The sequence below is a fragment of the Petaurus breviceps genome, unplaced genomic scaffold (genome assembly GCF_028583685.1).
Source record: "Petaurus breviceps papuanus isolate PSGF00001 unplaced genomic scaffold, PetGlider_PUasm1.0 90977, whole genome shotgun sequence".
In the NCBI taxonomy this organism is placed as follows: domain Eukaryota; kingdom Metazoa; phylum Chordata; class Mammalia; order Diprotodontia; family Petauridae; genus Petaurus; species Petaurus breviceps.
In genome coordinates, this window is record NW_027187391.1 from 40,130,735 (window position 1) to 40,144,568 (window position 13,834).

The 13,834-nt window shown below is 37.8% G+C and overlaps 1 protein-coding gene across 3 annotated transcripts in view; it reads left to right on the top strand.

Moving 5' to 3' along the window:
• The window catches only part of FYN (FYN proto-oncogene, Src family tyrosine kinase), a 308,067-nt gene that overhangs the window by 26,633 nt on the left and 267,600 nt on the right, over positions 1-13,834 (top strand). For all 3 annotated transcript variants that reach the window (XM_069077031.1, XM_069077030.1, XM_069077033.1), the window contains exon 2: positions 9,293-9,332. The gene's annotated coding sequence lies outside the window, so the exon portion shown is untranslated. The remainder of the gene's footprint in view (positions 1-9,292; positions 9,333-13,834) is intronic.

Consider the following 13,834-nt stretch of genomic DNA (forward strand, 5'->3'; position numbering starts at 1 on the left):
TGTGTGTGTGTGTGTGTGTGTGTGTGTGTGTGTGTGTGTGTGTGTGTATATATGTGAATCCGTTTGCCAGATTTGTTCAAATATGGGTCACACATCCTCTCAAATCTGGTTTATATAAAACCTTATTAGGGCTAGAGATTGAATTTATGACATAAGTGGTATAGGGAGTTGCTGGGAGAGAAAGCTCCCTGACTCCTTGAGGCAGCTAGGTAGTTTAGTAGATAGAGCACTGTTCCTGGAGTCAAGAAAACTTGAGTTCAAATGTGACCTTAGACATTTAGTAGATGTGTGACCCTGGGTAAGTCAGTTAACCTCTATTTGCCTCAGTTTCCTCAATTGTAAAATGAGGAACTACCTATCTGGGTTATTTTGAGGATCAAAGGAGATATTTGTAAAGCTTGGCATGTAGTAGGTGTTATGTAAATATTCCTTTCCCTCTCCCCCATTCCAATGCAGGTAGCTACCTTCTCTGCAACTTATACCCTTAGAAAATTGCCTAGAACACTGAGACATGAAGTGACTTTCCAGGCATCCCACAACCAGTATGTGTCTGTAGTGGGACTTGAAGTCAAATCTTCATATCTTTGAGGCGAGCTCTCTATCTCTTATACCACATTGTCTCTCTAAAACCACATTATATGTTTTCTAAATGTAAATTTTTGGTACATACACATACTTTCCTTTCAGAGAGATCACATTTTAGTCGTGTGGTCTATATTCAGGGGTAGTTTATATTCAGATTAATATACTATACTATACTATAATCTATACACATATATGTGTGTGTGTGTGTATCCTAAAATACATTAAGGATTCCTAATAAATATTAAGGATTTCCATTAGTTCTATCAGTTGACGAACCCTTCCTGACCTTAGTCTTTATAAGTTCTTGTGGCCAAAAAGATGCATCACTTGGTAGACAATCCTTTGGGCCTCTGGCAGGAAGCTCCAAATTGCCCATCAAAGGCTGATGAGCAAGCTAGCATCATCTCTTCAGAAAAGGCAGGAAGAATGCTATAATTAAATGCCTCATCGAGTGAGCCCCCAACAAGGTGAACAGGTATAACCAACGGGCAATTCTACCACAGCATCATCTCACCATAAATGACAAAGGACTAAGGAAATAATTTCCATACAAGTAGGGAAGTCAAGGGGAATTTTGCAGTGATCTGCATAAATCTTTTTAGTGTGTGCGTCTTTCAGCTATGGACAAGTAAATATTTTCTACTCATGGGTTGCTTCCTCTCTTAGAAGGAGAGGTTAAAAAGGTATTGGAGGAATGTCATTCCACTCTCCAGGGTATCAGGAAAAATGAAGTGTCCCTTGAAAATGGGAAGAAGAAAAAGAAGGTTTTAAAAAAGAAGAAGAATGAAAGTGTTCTGTCAAGGCAGAAAAGGATCATGACGTGTTTGGAGGTTGGAGGACTGAAAAATGTAGTACAGTAAAATAGGAGAAGAAAGATCACTGAACATTTGGAGCTAAGTAATAGTTAAGCAGCTCTTCTCATGGAGAGGGAAACTGGACCCTATAAGTAATGTCAGCAGCTGCTTGATCCCCAAGAAATGATGCTATGGATCCCTAGATAACTCTAAGAAAGTGATAATCCAGTAGGAGGCTAAGGAAGAAGAGACCTAGTAGTGGTTTTTGGTAACTACCTACTAAGGTAGCTATTTGTCTAGGGGACTTTACTACTAGAGGAGTCTAGAATCTCCTACAACTTGTCAGATTTGATGACATCTACCCCCATTTTTGTGTTTTATGTTGGTACAATAGAGAAAGTTCTGAATTTAGAATAAGAGGCAGTGGGCTCAAATTCTGTTTTTTTGTTTGTTTTTTTTTACCACTCAGTGAGTAAATCACATAACCTCTTTGGACTTCAGTTTTCTCATCTGTAAAATGAAGTCAAATTATATGGACTCTCGTGCCTCTTTCAGCTCTAAATCTATGATTCTGTGATAGTGACAGAACCTAGGAAACATTGCTGGGAATTATAAAGGTTTGGCCAAGATAATGAAAACTTTAGAGGTGCCAGTATTTTTTGTTCACTATTGCTGATTGAAGGCACAGTAGTTGAAAGATAAAAGGCTAACTTGAGAAGTGAACAGCTGCTTAACAAGATCTTGTATAAGAATATGATTTAGATTTACAAAGCAAGCTTAAATCACTGGAGTGAACAGCTCTTGACCAGAGATGTTGTATGCCTAAAAAGGACTGGCTAAACCATTTGCCTATAGACTTGCATATCTGATTAAAGCAGAGGGATGAAATTGCTTGTATATATGCATCAAGTTAAATGTAATGAACCATAACCGCTACAATAAAACAAGAAGACTAATGGAGTTACCTGAGATATAGAGTACAAGAAAGGACTCACTAACAAAACCCATGGTTCAGATGTCTATACACAAAAATACAAAGTATGGGTGATAAGAAAGGTGAACTAGAGATTCTAGTGCAAGGAGAACAATTTGATCTCATGGTTATCATTGAGATTTAGTGGAGTAGGCACCATGAATTCCATATGACTCTGGTAGAACATACCTTCTTGAAAAGAAACAGGATAAAAAAGGCCTGAAAAGATATATCTTTGAGGAAATCCCAGGAACCAAAGAGGGGAAGTATGGTGTTGACATCGAAGAGAAGATTAAATAATTGGTAAAAGAAACCATATTATCATGTATGTATACTGTAGACAATCTGGACTGGAGCAGAAGATAATAGGGAGTTTGAAAAAAAAAAAAAGATAGCAAGCCTGGAGTAGATGCAAGATGGTGATATGAAATTCCAATTATCTAGAATTCTGTTGGAGCCATGTCTCTGTAGCAGAATGGGTCATAAATTCTTAAAGGTAGAGAGACACCATTGAAAGGATCTTATATTCTGGGCCTAATTCTGACCAATGAGGAAGAACTGGTTGTTCAAGTAGAAATGATGGTAATTTATGGGAGAAGGGACTTTATCTGAATATCTTTAATAGACAAAAATCAGGCATATCAAAAATCTGACATGGACCCCAGATTTTTTGAGAGATTTCAAAGGATCCTAAGATTCCACGGTCTAAAAAGTCAGCATAGGAGGGAGAGGAAGTTCTCAAGAAATTCTTATGATGGAATACACACACACACACACACACAGATGGATGGATGGATGTGGATACATAGGGAGCTCATGTACCAAATTTGATTTTTTTCAAAGATATATAGAAGGTAGAAGCAGGACCCAGTGATGCAGGGTGATTATAATAGAGGACTGTACAGTCTTGTAAGCATGGGTCTGGAGCATAAAAATCTGGGATGAGTAACAGGATCAACAAATAGGACTTTTGTGGCTATATTGAGGAAACGGAGGAGAATCAAAGAAGGACCAGAACTGCTGCTTAGCACGGATAGGAAAATAAAGATGGATAATGGAATCGGCAAAACTAATCAACTTTTATTTTATTTTATTTTTTTGCTATCAAGAAGAAAATTTTTTGGACTGGAAAGGACAAAATGAAATGGTTAATAGGGAGTTGAAACCCAAGTATAAAATGAGAAAATTAGAACTTCTCATTATGTCTTCAGTGAGTTTAGAGTACCAAGATCAAATACATCCCAGGGTACTGGAATGATGCAACAAATGTGATTTCTATGCCACTGTAAGTGATTGTTGAAAGATGGTGAAGAGTGGGAGAGGTGCCACTGAACTTGAGATATGTAAATGTTATTCTGATTAAAAAACAAATAAACAAACTAAAAAGGAAGTGGGTGGAATCTGCAAACTGTATTCCAGGGTGCTTGACTTCACAGAATATAGAATATATTAAAGGGATGGTTAATGGGCCTTAAGAAAAACAATAGGTAACTAATAGCCAGTGTTTCTTCATGAAGGAAAGGTCATGCTAGATTCACCTCATTTCCTTGTATGACAGGATTAGAAGGCAGTGAGTTCAGGACAGTGCTATGTTTGAAGTAAGAGGATGCTGTATTTGAGGTACCAACAAACACTTCTCCATAATAAAAGATGACTTTTTCTGAAGAAAGAATAAGTTTTATCTCACCTAAGCAGTCTTTATATATGGACATGTATGTGTGGGTGTGTGTGTGTACACATAGAGATATATCTCTATATATACACACATATGTATTCTATTTGTATGTGCATATATGTATGTGCATGCACATACATATGAATACATGGTACACCTATATATGTTGTGGCTCATCCAAGCAATCTCTATACTTGGATGAGAGAAGGGGGCTTGGGGGAGAAGGAGAAGAGAGGATAGCTATTCATTTATAAAAGTATTCTTTGTACATCTTCTCATAGGAGTCCTTTCAATAGAGGGTGCCCCTAATTGACTTAAAAATAGAGTTCTATTGAAAAAAGAAAAGTGATATACATACAACTTTTCAGGAACATATCCATTGAATAAAGAAAGATACTCCTTCCCTTGGTTTTATAACAAACATTACTACTCTCCATTCTTAACAGGGACTGACATATGTATTTTAATTAGGGCAATTCTATTTTCATCCATCCTTATCCTTTCTGCAATAATGGAGCTGATGACTAAAAATATCACAAGCCTTGTGTGTCTGCCATGTCTTTGAAGTTAAAGCTGTGGCATCCCTCTTTGGGTTTGATCTGCACATTGTGGGTACAATGTGATGCACAGATGCATTGTCTTTGCTAATTAACTCCATCTGTTGAGGAAGACTGAAAAAGAAATTGGATTGAGGGTGTGTGTGTGTGTGTGTGTGTGTGTGTGTGTGTGTGTGTGTAATGTATGTATGAGACACCTTGAGAAATAGTGAGGTGGCCTCTCCAAACATGTTTTCTTCCTTCTTGTTGGTACCAATTATTAGAGTACCCCTTGAGCATAGAATCATTACTTTGGATACCTTCATAAAATGGGCATCCCATGTCCTTGAAGTTCTGTACACGAGGCGAGTCCAGATTATCTGTTTCAAGAGGAACACAGTCTGAAGTTTCTCTGAAAAAAGAACAGTGAAGGACTCTCTTCACCATCCCTAATTGTGGGAGTTGGAATCCTACATTGTGACCTTTAAATCTATGTGATCTAATATGCTTCTCCCTCTCTGGTGAAAATTGTCCCAGAGATTGGATTTTTCTTTGCTAAGAGTTAAAATTTACAAGAAAGGGAAATCTGTTTCATTAAAACTTACTAGAAAATAGACCCCAGTCTGTTGGCCAGAAAGGGGAAAATACATGCACACTCACATGTACATACATACATGCTACACACATACATACATACACACATACACTTGAAGAAAGACCCTAGATTTGCAAAATCTTAGATCTCTGGTGTCAAATCCAATACTCTTCTTTAGTCTCTCCTTGGGTTTGGTCAGCATTTCTTAGAGGAATAGATCACTAGAAAATGTGTTCCTTGCTCTTTAAATGTTTGTTCAATTAATAAGTATTTATTAAGCACCTGCAATCTAATGGACACTAATGCTATGTTTTGGGAATATCAAAATAAAAATCAAATAGCCCCTGCCCTCAAGAAGCTTATGTCTGGTTGAAGGAAGAGCACATATCCATATATGTATATGTATACATAAAATGTATATTTTATAATAGGTATATGTATATATAAAATGTATATTTATTTTGCATATGTATATACAAAATAAATTAAGATGGTCTGGTTTTTTTGAAGGGGGTAGGGTGGGAAAAGGACTAGCAACTGGGGAGGTTAGGAATTGATCAGCTTGTTTAGTTGATAAAATATGCTAAATTAAACTTAATTTAATTTGCTAAGACTAGGGTTATGTAGAATAATTGGCCGTTGATGACTTAGCCATTGGTCCGCATTCCCAGGTTGTATTATATTGGGGGATTATTTTCCTGTGGGTATTTATACCTGTAGAGGTATACATCATGGGCAGGTGGGAAGGGTGCTAGAAAGACCATATTAAAAAAAAGTTTGTCAGCCATTAGTTGGGTGTTGTTCAGTAGCTTTTCTCTGCCTTAGTTTCCTTAGGCTTAAATTTTCACTTGGAATACTATCAGTTTAGATTACAACTTCATTGTGGTGTTGAAACCAGAGGGAAACTTGGAGATAATCTAATCCAACTTTTTTATTTATGATTGAAGATGCTCAGACCCTGAGGACTGAAGTCACCTGCCTGAGGCCACATGGCCATTAGGAAAGGGGCAGAGTCAAGGCTAGAGCCCAGGCTTCCTGACTCCTAGGTTATCAGTCTTGATACCAGTCATGTACTCAAAATAGCTTTGGCCAAGAACACCCTACTTACATCGTGGCAATGAGTCCCTGGAGCTTATTGCCTTGGGTGTGTTTGCTTTTCCTTTGTTTTTGAATTTCTAAACACAGCCTTTGCTTGCTGCTATGACAGGTGAGCTAGGGATGGCATGCCAAGTCAATAGCTGTTAAATTATCCAAGCACACATTAAGTATATGCAGATTTATAATTTTTCATTTTCTTAAAGTGACTGGGTAGCCCAGATTGTTAAAGGGACCTTGAGGTGACTTAGGTCATTTTGTTGTCCTTAAATGAGTCTATATCATGATACATAAATTAAAAAATCTTAGAAAGATTTACTGTGCTAGCCTTTTTCTTCCAGGTACAGTTGTAAAAGGCTAGAAATTCTTATAGTTTAAAAAAAATTTTGTTGATATCTTTTGTTTTTGTATCATCTTCATTTTCCAAGTACATTCTTCTCTTTCTTTACCCAAAGAGCCATCCTTTATAACCAAGAATGAAGGAGAAAGGGAGATGGGAAGGGTGGGGTGGGTAGGAAGTCAGGTCAGCAAAACAAACATAACACCTGAGTTTTATAGTATATGCACTGTTCCATGTCCATAGCCACTGTCCAGCCCTGCACCACAAAGAAGAGAAGAAAGTAAGTTTTCTTTCCTCTTTTTGGGGGCAATTCTTGGTAATTATGATGAATAGTGTTCAGTTTAATTCTTTTTGTTTACAAGGTTTACATTTGAAAACATACATTGTTGACTATACATACATACATATATATATATATAGAGAGAGAGAATATATATATAGAGAGAGAGAGAGAGAGAGAGAAAGAGAGAGAGAGAGAGAGAGAGAGAGAGAGAGAGAGAGAGAGAGAGAGAGAGAATTTTCCTGATTCTGCCTAGATCCTTTTACCTCATACAAGTCTTCCTATGTTCCCCTGGGCATAGTCTCTATAGTCATCATTTTCATGGTATTGTCATATTCCATTAAATAGTCATGCACCACAATTTGTTTAGCTATTCCCTACTCAATTCTCCTTTGTTTAACCCAAGTCTTTCAGGTTTGTCATATCCTTAGTGGAACAAAGAATGGTAAATTGGTATAGTACAAGTGGAAACTAATGAGGGATAGATAGTTGGTGAAGTATGTGAAGTGAATGTGAACAGAAACCTTTCCCCCAGTTGATCAGGGTTGGGCTTTTGTGTGTGTCATAGACCCCCTTGGGAAATTTGGTGAAGCCTATGGACCCCTTCTCAGAATAATGTTTTTAAATGCATAACATGTAATATGTAGGAGTACAAAGGAAACCAATTATATTGAAATAGAGTTTTCAAAATATTTTGTAAAAATTTCTAAATTTGATAATTTTGTGAAATCCTGCTTTCTTGTCAAATGCCAGCAGCTCAGTGGGATTTCACAGTTCCTTGGTTCAGGGAAAGAGAGTCTGGATCATGAATAAATTTAGATTCCAGGTCTCCAAGTAAAATTTTGTTAAAGGGACCTCCCTCTAGCTCTCCAGCTCCAGGAACAGAGCCTCACCACCTACTCTGGAGGGTTGAATACCACACCCCATTCTTTTGTGGGCTCCCAGACTCCTCAGGGGCTATTGAGAAGTCTCTGTGATGCCTGTGGTTCTGGGCCCATGCCAGGAGGAGGAAGGTGGGTGTATGGGCAACAGCATGCTGGCAGAAACATCTTTTAACAATTTTTTTTTTTGTGCTACTGGCTTTGGCCCCAGAGGCTTTGATGCTTTTGATGAGATTTTTGTCTTCCCTGTAGCTTCAGTGTTGGCCACCTTGCTGGTATTTGTCACCAATACATTTCATCAATTTAAACTTGTTCTTGAGTGTTGGTGCCTCCTTGTTAATACAACCTTCTCATACTTAGAATGAAAGGAGTGTGTGTGTGTATGTATATGCATGTCAGAAGGACCTTAGAGATTTTATGATCTAGTCCAACCCCTTTCTTTGATGATTGAGGAAACTGAGGCTCAGACAGGTTGAATATCTTGTTCAAGGTCAATAGAAACTTACCCGCAAAGCTGTGATTCACACACAGTACTCTTAATTCCAGCATAATGTTCTTTTCATTTTTTCACACTCCCCCAGCCTTCTCTTCTCTAGGCTAAATAACCTTTTTTAAAATTACTATTTGACAATTTTTGTGGCTCTCCTCTAATGCTGTTAAAGGCAAGTCTACTTTTTAAAGGGCCAGAGTCTTATCTTCCCTAGGCTAAATTAACCTATTAATTTTTTTCCCTTGACCTTTTTTGATGCTCTCTTCTGACAGTATTAATCAATCAATCAATAAACATTTACTAAGTGCCTACTATGTCACAGACATTGTGCTGACCACAGTTGGAAATGATGAATGAGGTAGTGACATGAACTCTTTCATCATGTGCTGGTGGTAGGTAGCCAGAGTATACCAGCCGGATGGAACATTGCCATCTACCAGCCTAGCACTTTAAAAATTAACTAGTAATTAGGCATGTGTACCAGCAGAAACAGCATTCCCGGCCTTGCCAGGCGCTTGGCAGGGAGTTTGAAATCTACCCTCACCCTGGTGTTCTATGGACAAGTGTCTGTGGGTGATAAGTAACATCAGTTCAAAGATGCCCGTGTATTTGGCTCTGTAGTAAGATGTCAGTGTAGGACTGGATATTGGGAAAATGAACACTCCCAGGAGCTGATCTTGACGTGACAGAGACCATTGTAAAGAATGGCATCATACATTGGTGCTATAGACTCCTCCTTCCTAAAGGCTCAGACTCCAGAAAACAGGATCCAAAACTGACTTACTTTGCTCAGTTTTTGGCTGGGACCAAGTCCTTCTAAGTAGGTTACAGGCAGGTGCTTGTGGCAAGAGTGGCTCAGTGAAAATTGTATGAACAGTGATAAATTTGTGGGCAAATCAAGTGTGTCTCTATCAAATGGAAATTCTGTGGGTGTTATTTTGTGGGTGGTTTGCAGGCACTGAATGCTCATTTCTTTGGTGGTGTATGAGTGTATGACTCTCTCTCTCTCTCTTTTTTCTCACCATTTCTTCTTCATTTTCTTCTGCAGGTCTTTGAAGAAGCAGGATGTTCATCTAGATGTGGAAAAAGTAAGTTGACTAATTTCATACCAAGAGCATGTGACTTATGAATTAGAGACAGGATTTCCTACTGTGACCAAAGAAGAAAATCATTTTTTTTTCCCTTCCCAAACTGTATATGGAAGGACTTAAGTAAGAATTTAAAGTTTGTATGGATCTTTCTGATTTTTAAAGTGAATTCTGTTTTCATTAAATTTTTTTTTTTGCTTTTCTAATCCCAAAGATAGCATAAGGTATTGGAGTTATAAAGGTAGATAAAGTCCTATTCCTAACTGTATTTTTTTTTAGGGAATTCTTGATGAGGAATGAAATAGTTCTTCAACTTAGAGGCTTAGAGCAGAGCTTCTTAATTTTTTTTTTTTGTATCATAGGTCCTTTTGGTAATCTGGTGAAGTCCTTATCAGAATAATATTTTTAAATGAACAAAATAAAATTACATAGGATTACAAAGAAAACTTCTTATTGAAATAAAGATATGATTTTTTTTTCCCTACCCAAGTTCACGGACCCCCTGAAATCTACCCATATACCTCTTGGGAGATGTCAAGTTAAGAACCCCTGTCAGAGAGAGTTGTCTGGGGCACTGGAAAAGTTGAGTGACACACCCAGACTCATGTAGCCAGAGTCAGGACTTGAACCTAGGTATTCCTGATGTTGAGATCAGATTGCTATTCACTACTCATGTTACCTCTCCCCCTTTTTCTGTCCCCCCTCCTTTGTGTAAGAAATAACCAGTTGTTTCATGTATAACTTAGTATTTGGCTCATATAAGGACTCTGTGTCCAGGTAACTAGAGAAGCAGTGAGCAGTATTCCAACACAGTCATACATCATACCTCCACTGTATGCTTACCATTAGTAAAACAAGCTATTGTGTAGAGATGAAGAGAAATAAATCCTCTTTGGGAGGTGGCAATTACAGGAGCTTTTAGTCTTGACAGAACAAAATTTCATTAACATTCATGAGACCTTTCACTTCTGGATCTCAAAGCTCACAGATTTTAAAGTATGAAGAAGACTCAGAGTCCAACCCTTTGATCCTACAGATGAGGAAACTGAGACCAAGTGGAGCTTAGTGACTTTCTCAAGGTCAACCAGGTAGTAAGTGGCAGAGCCAGGATTTGATCCAGGGTCCTCCGACTCCAAATGGTTCATAGACAGTGTTCTAGGGAAGAAACCGAGCCATTTAGAAAGTAAATGGCCTTCCCAAGTACTGGCTGGTGTATTTATCATCCCTGTGAGGTGACTTCAGACTTTGTTGCTAGGAAAGATAGTAGGTAACTAAAAACCTACTTTTAAAATTGAAAATTTTGAGCCTACTTTCTTTGCATCAGCAGTCTTTGTTTTTCACTTCCTTTCTCTCCCACACAAAAAAAAACTGTATTCTCTGGGTCCCTTTATTTCAGATCCTGAGATACTGATTTTTGATTCTTTGAAGTTGATTTCTGACCTCTTCCAAAATGAAGTAGAAAGACCCTGTGCTTTGTTTTCAATTATATCTCAAATCCCATAAGAGTGATCATGGAAGAATCTTGAAATACTAAGTATTTATTTCTGCATTTATTTTTGAGGCAAGACCATTTTATTAAATTCAGTTACTTCAGTAACTTTAATAGGAATAAAGTTGCTTTAAATAATATCTAACCACTAAATTGTGTGTAACCTTAATTTTTGCATCCATATAGTATAATTTGAGAGAGTTTTGATCTTAATTTCTTATTGATCTTTCATTGGAAGTTACTTATCTCAACAAGCACATTTTAAGTCCCTGTCATATGAATGACATGTTAATGATGCTGTACTAAAAGCTGTGGGGAAAACAAAGGTAGGAATGGACTGCCCTCAAGATGCTTACAATCTTCAGCAAAACAGGCTATTTGGGATACAACCCTTACACCCTTCCTTCTTGTCAAGGGAATGAGTCCTCTTAGCCAAATTTCTCTGATAACTGATGGTTGGCTATTTAAATACTAGAATATTTTCATGCTCTACAAAATACTTGTTTTAGAATGTATATCATAAAGCCTTTAGTCCAACCATCCTCCTTTTAAGCATGAATCCCATCTATCATGTGTCCTACTGGTCATTCATCTTCCTTTTGGAGACTTTTACCAAAGGAGAAGTTGCTTTCTCCAGAAGTAGCCCGTTCCATTTTTTGGATGACTGTTAGGGAACTCATCCTACACAGAGATGAAATTTATCCCCATATGACTTCCACCTACTGAATTCCAGTTCTTCTTTCTGTCTCCAAGCAAAAAAATCTAATTCATTTTTCAAATGACAACTTTTCAAATGTTTGAAGTAAATAACATCTCAATTCAATTCAATAAAATATGTGTTAAGTAGCCTACTGTGTGCAAGGCACTTGGGATATGAAGACAAAATGAAAAATAGATCTTTCTCTCAAGGATTTCCTCACTATCTCTCCAGGCTAAACATCTCTAGTTTCTTTAAACTTATTTTTTACTATTTTTTTTTGGAGGGGGAAGGCAAGGCAATTGGGGGTAAGTGACTTGCCCAAGGTCAAACAGCTAGTTAAGTGTCAAGTCCTCACTCCAGGGCCGGTGCTCTATTACTGTGCCACTTAACTGCCCCTTTGAACTTTTTTAATGGAAGTCTTTTTTTTTTTTTTAATGTGCTATGTACTTCCCTGCCTTCTTATACAGAGTAAAGTGAACATAAATAAATCTTCTCTTGATGACTTAAGATCTTCATTATGATTATTAGTTATTGCAGGGTGGTATGGATATGCCTATAGATGTGGAATAGGTCAGCAGCTAATTATTGAGCTCCTTCTCTGTGCCTTTAAAGAAGTGTGGTTGATATAGAAATAATGAAGACATAGTCCCTGATTTCATGAAGCTCACAGGTTAGCAAGGAGGTTATGACACATACATAAATACACAGTAACTATCCTGTAAGAAGCAGCGTGGCATAGTGGGGAGACAGCCAGCTTCAGAGCCAAGGAAACTTGGGTTCAAGCCTGACCACTAATATATACTGGTTGTGTGACTCTGGAAAACTCAACTTCTTGGTACCCAAGGCAACCCTCTATAACAATATATGTTGAAGAGAAGGCACAGAGCTCAAACAGTCTAGCATCAAACACTTCTTAATTGTGATTCTTATATTACTTGCCTTCATAAAACTCTGTGTTCTGACCACATTGGACTAATTCTTCCTTAAACTCAGCATTCCATCTCCTGTCTCCATATATTTGCATAAGCCATTCCCTATGTCTAGAATGCACTTTCAAAATCCTCATCTCCACAGCCCAGAATACTTCTCTTCCTTCAGGGCTCAAGTGAGGGACCATCTCCTCAGTGAAACCTTCCCTGATCTTTCCAATCATGTGTGTTCTTCCTTGCCTTGGTTTTCCTTGTACTGTATTTATTTCTATATATGTTGGATTCTGGCCTCTACTCCACACACTCCCAAATGCCATAATGTAATCTCTTTGTGTCTTTGAATTCCCAGTTCCTCCAACATCGCCTTGCACATAGTAGGTACTTAAATACTTTTGAATTGGAAATGAATTCTCAAACTGGATTTTTAGCCTCAGAAATAACATGCTTGTTAACAGCATAGAGAGAGAAATGAGAGATAACAGATTCAATCAATAGTCTGGTTTCTCTCCAGGAGGACATGCTGTTAAGAAGTAAAACAAATATAGAGGTGTGTTGGGCAAGGAGATAAAACAGATAAATAAAAGGGAAGCAAAATATAAAGGGAGGCAGTAGAAATAAAAGAAAATCGTGGACAAAACATTCTAGAAGTCTTGAGGGAGGAGTGTGTAGCATCTGTAACTCATTGCTTTAAAATGGTATCATGGGTGCATTCTAAAAATGAAACCTAACCTCTTCACAGTTGGGGAGAAGATAAAAAAAGTTATAGCTCATTTAGAATGAGAACTCCCCAGGGGCAGGGACTGTTTTTTTGCTTTACTTGGGATCTCTATCACTTAGAACAGTACCTGGTACATAGTAAGTGCTTAATAAATGCTTCTTGACTATAAGCTTTTGTAGTATGGAAAATTGCTCAATCAAAAGCAGTCTTCTTGACTTATTTAAATCATGCTTTAAATTGATGGGATTTAAATGTCCACTATTATAACTACTCAGGGGGAACCAGTTAATGAATCTTTTATGTTTGACCTGAACCCTGAAGTAGAGAGGAACTTGTAACTACCCAAAGAATCATGTAGACAATACATAAAGCAATTCAGGGGGTTAGTCCTGAGAACCCTCTCAGTATTTTGGATCATCTAATTTTAGTGAGAAATGAAAAATATTTCCAGGAATGTACATAATGGCAGCAGAGTTGCCATTCCTGATGACTGTTCTTCCAACTCTTTCTTTTTGCACTGAATGTGCCTCATGCCTAGAATGCTCTCTGTCTCTCTCTGTCTCTCTGTCTCTCTCTCTGTCTCTCTGTCTCTCTCTGTCTCTCTCTCTGTCTCTCTCTGTCTCTGTCTCTGTCTCTGTCTCTCTCTGTCTCTGTCTCTCTCTGTCT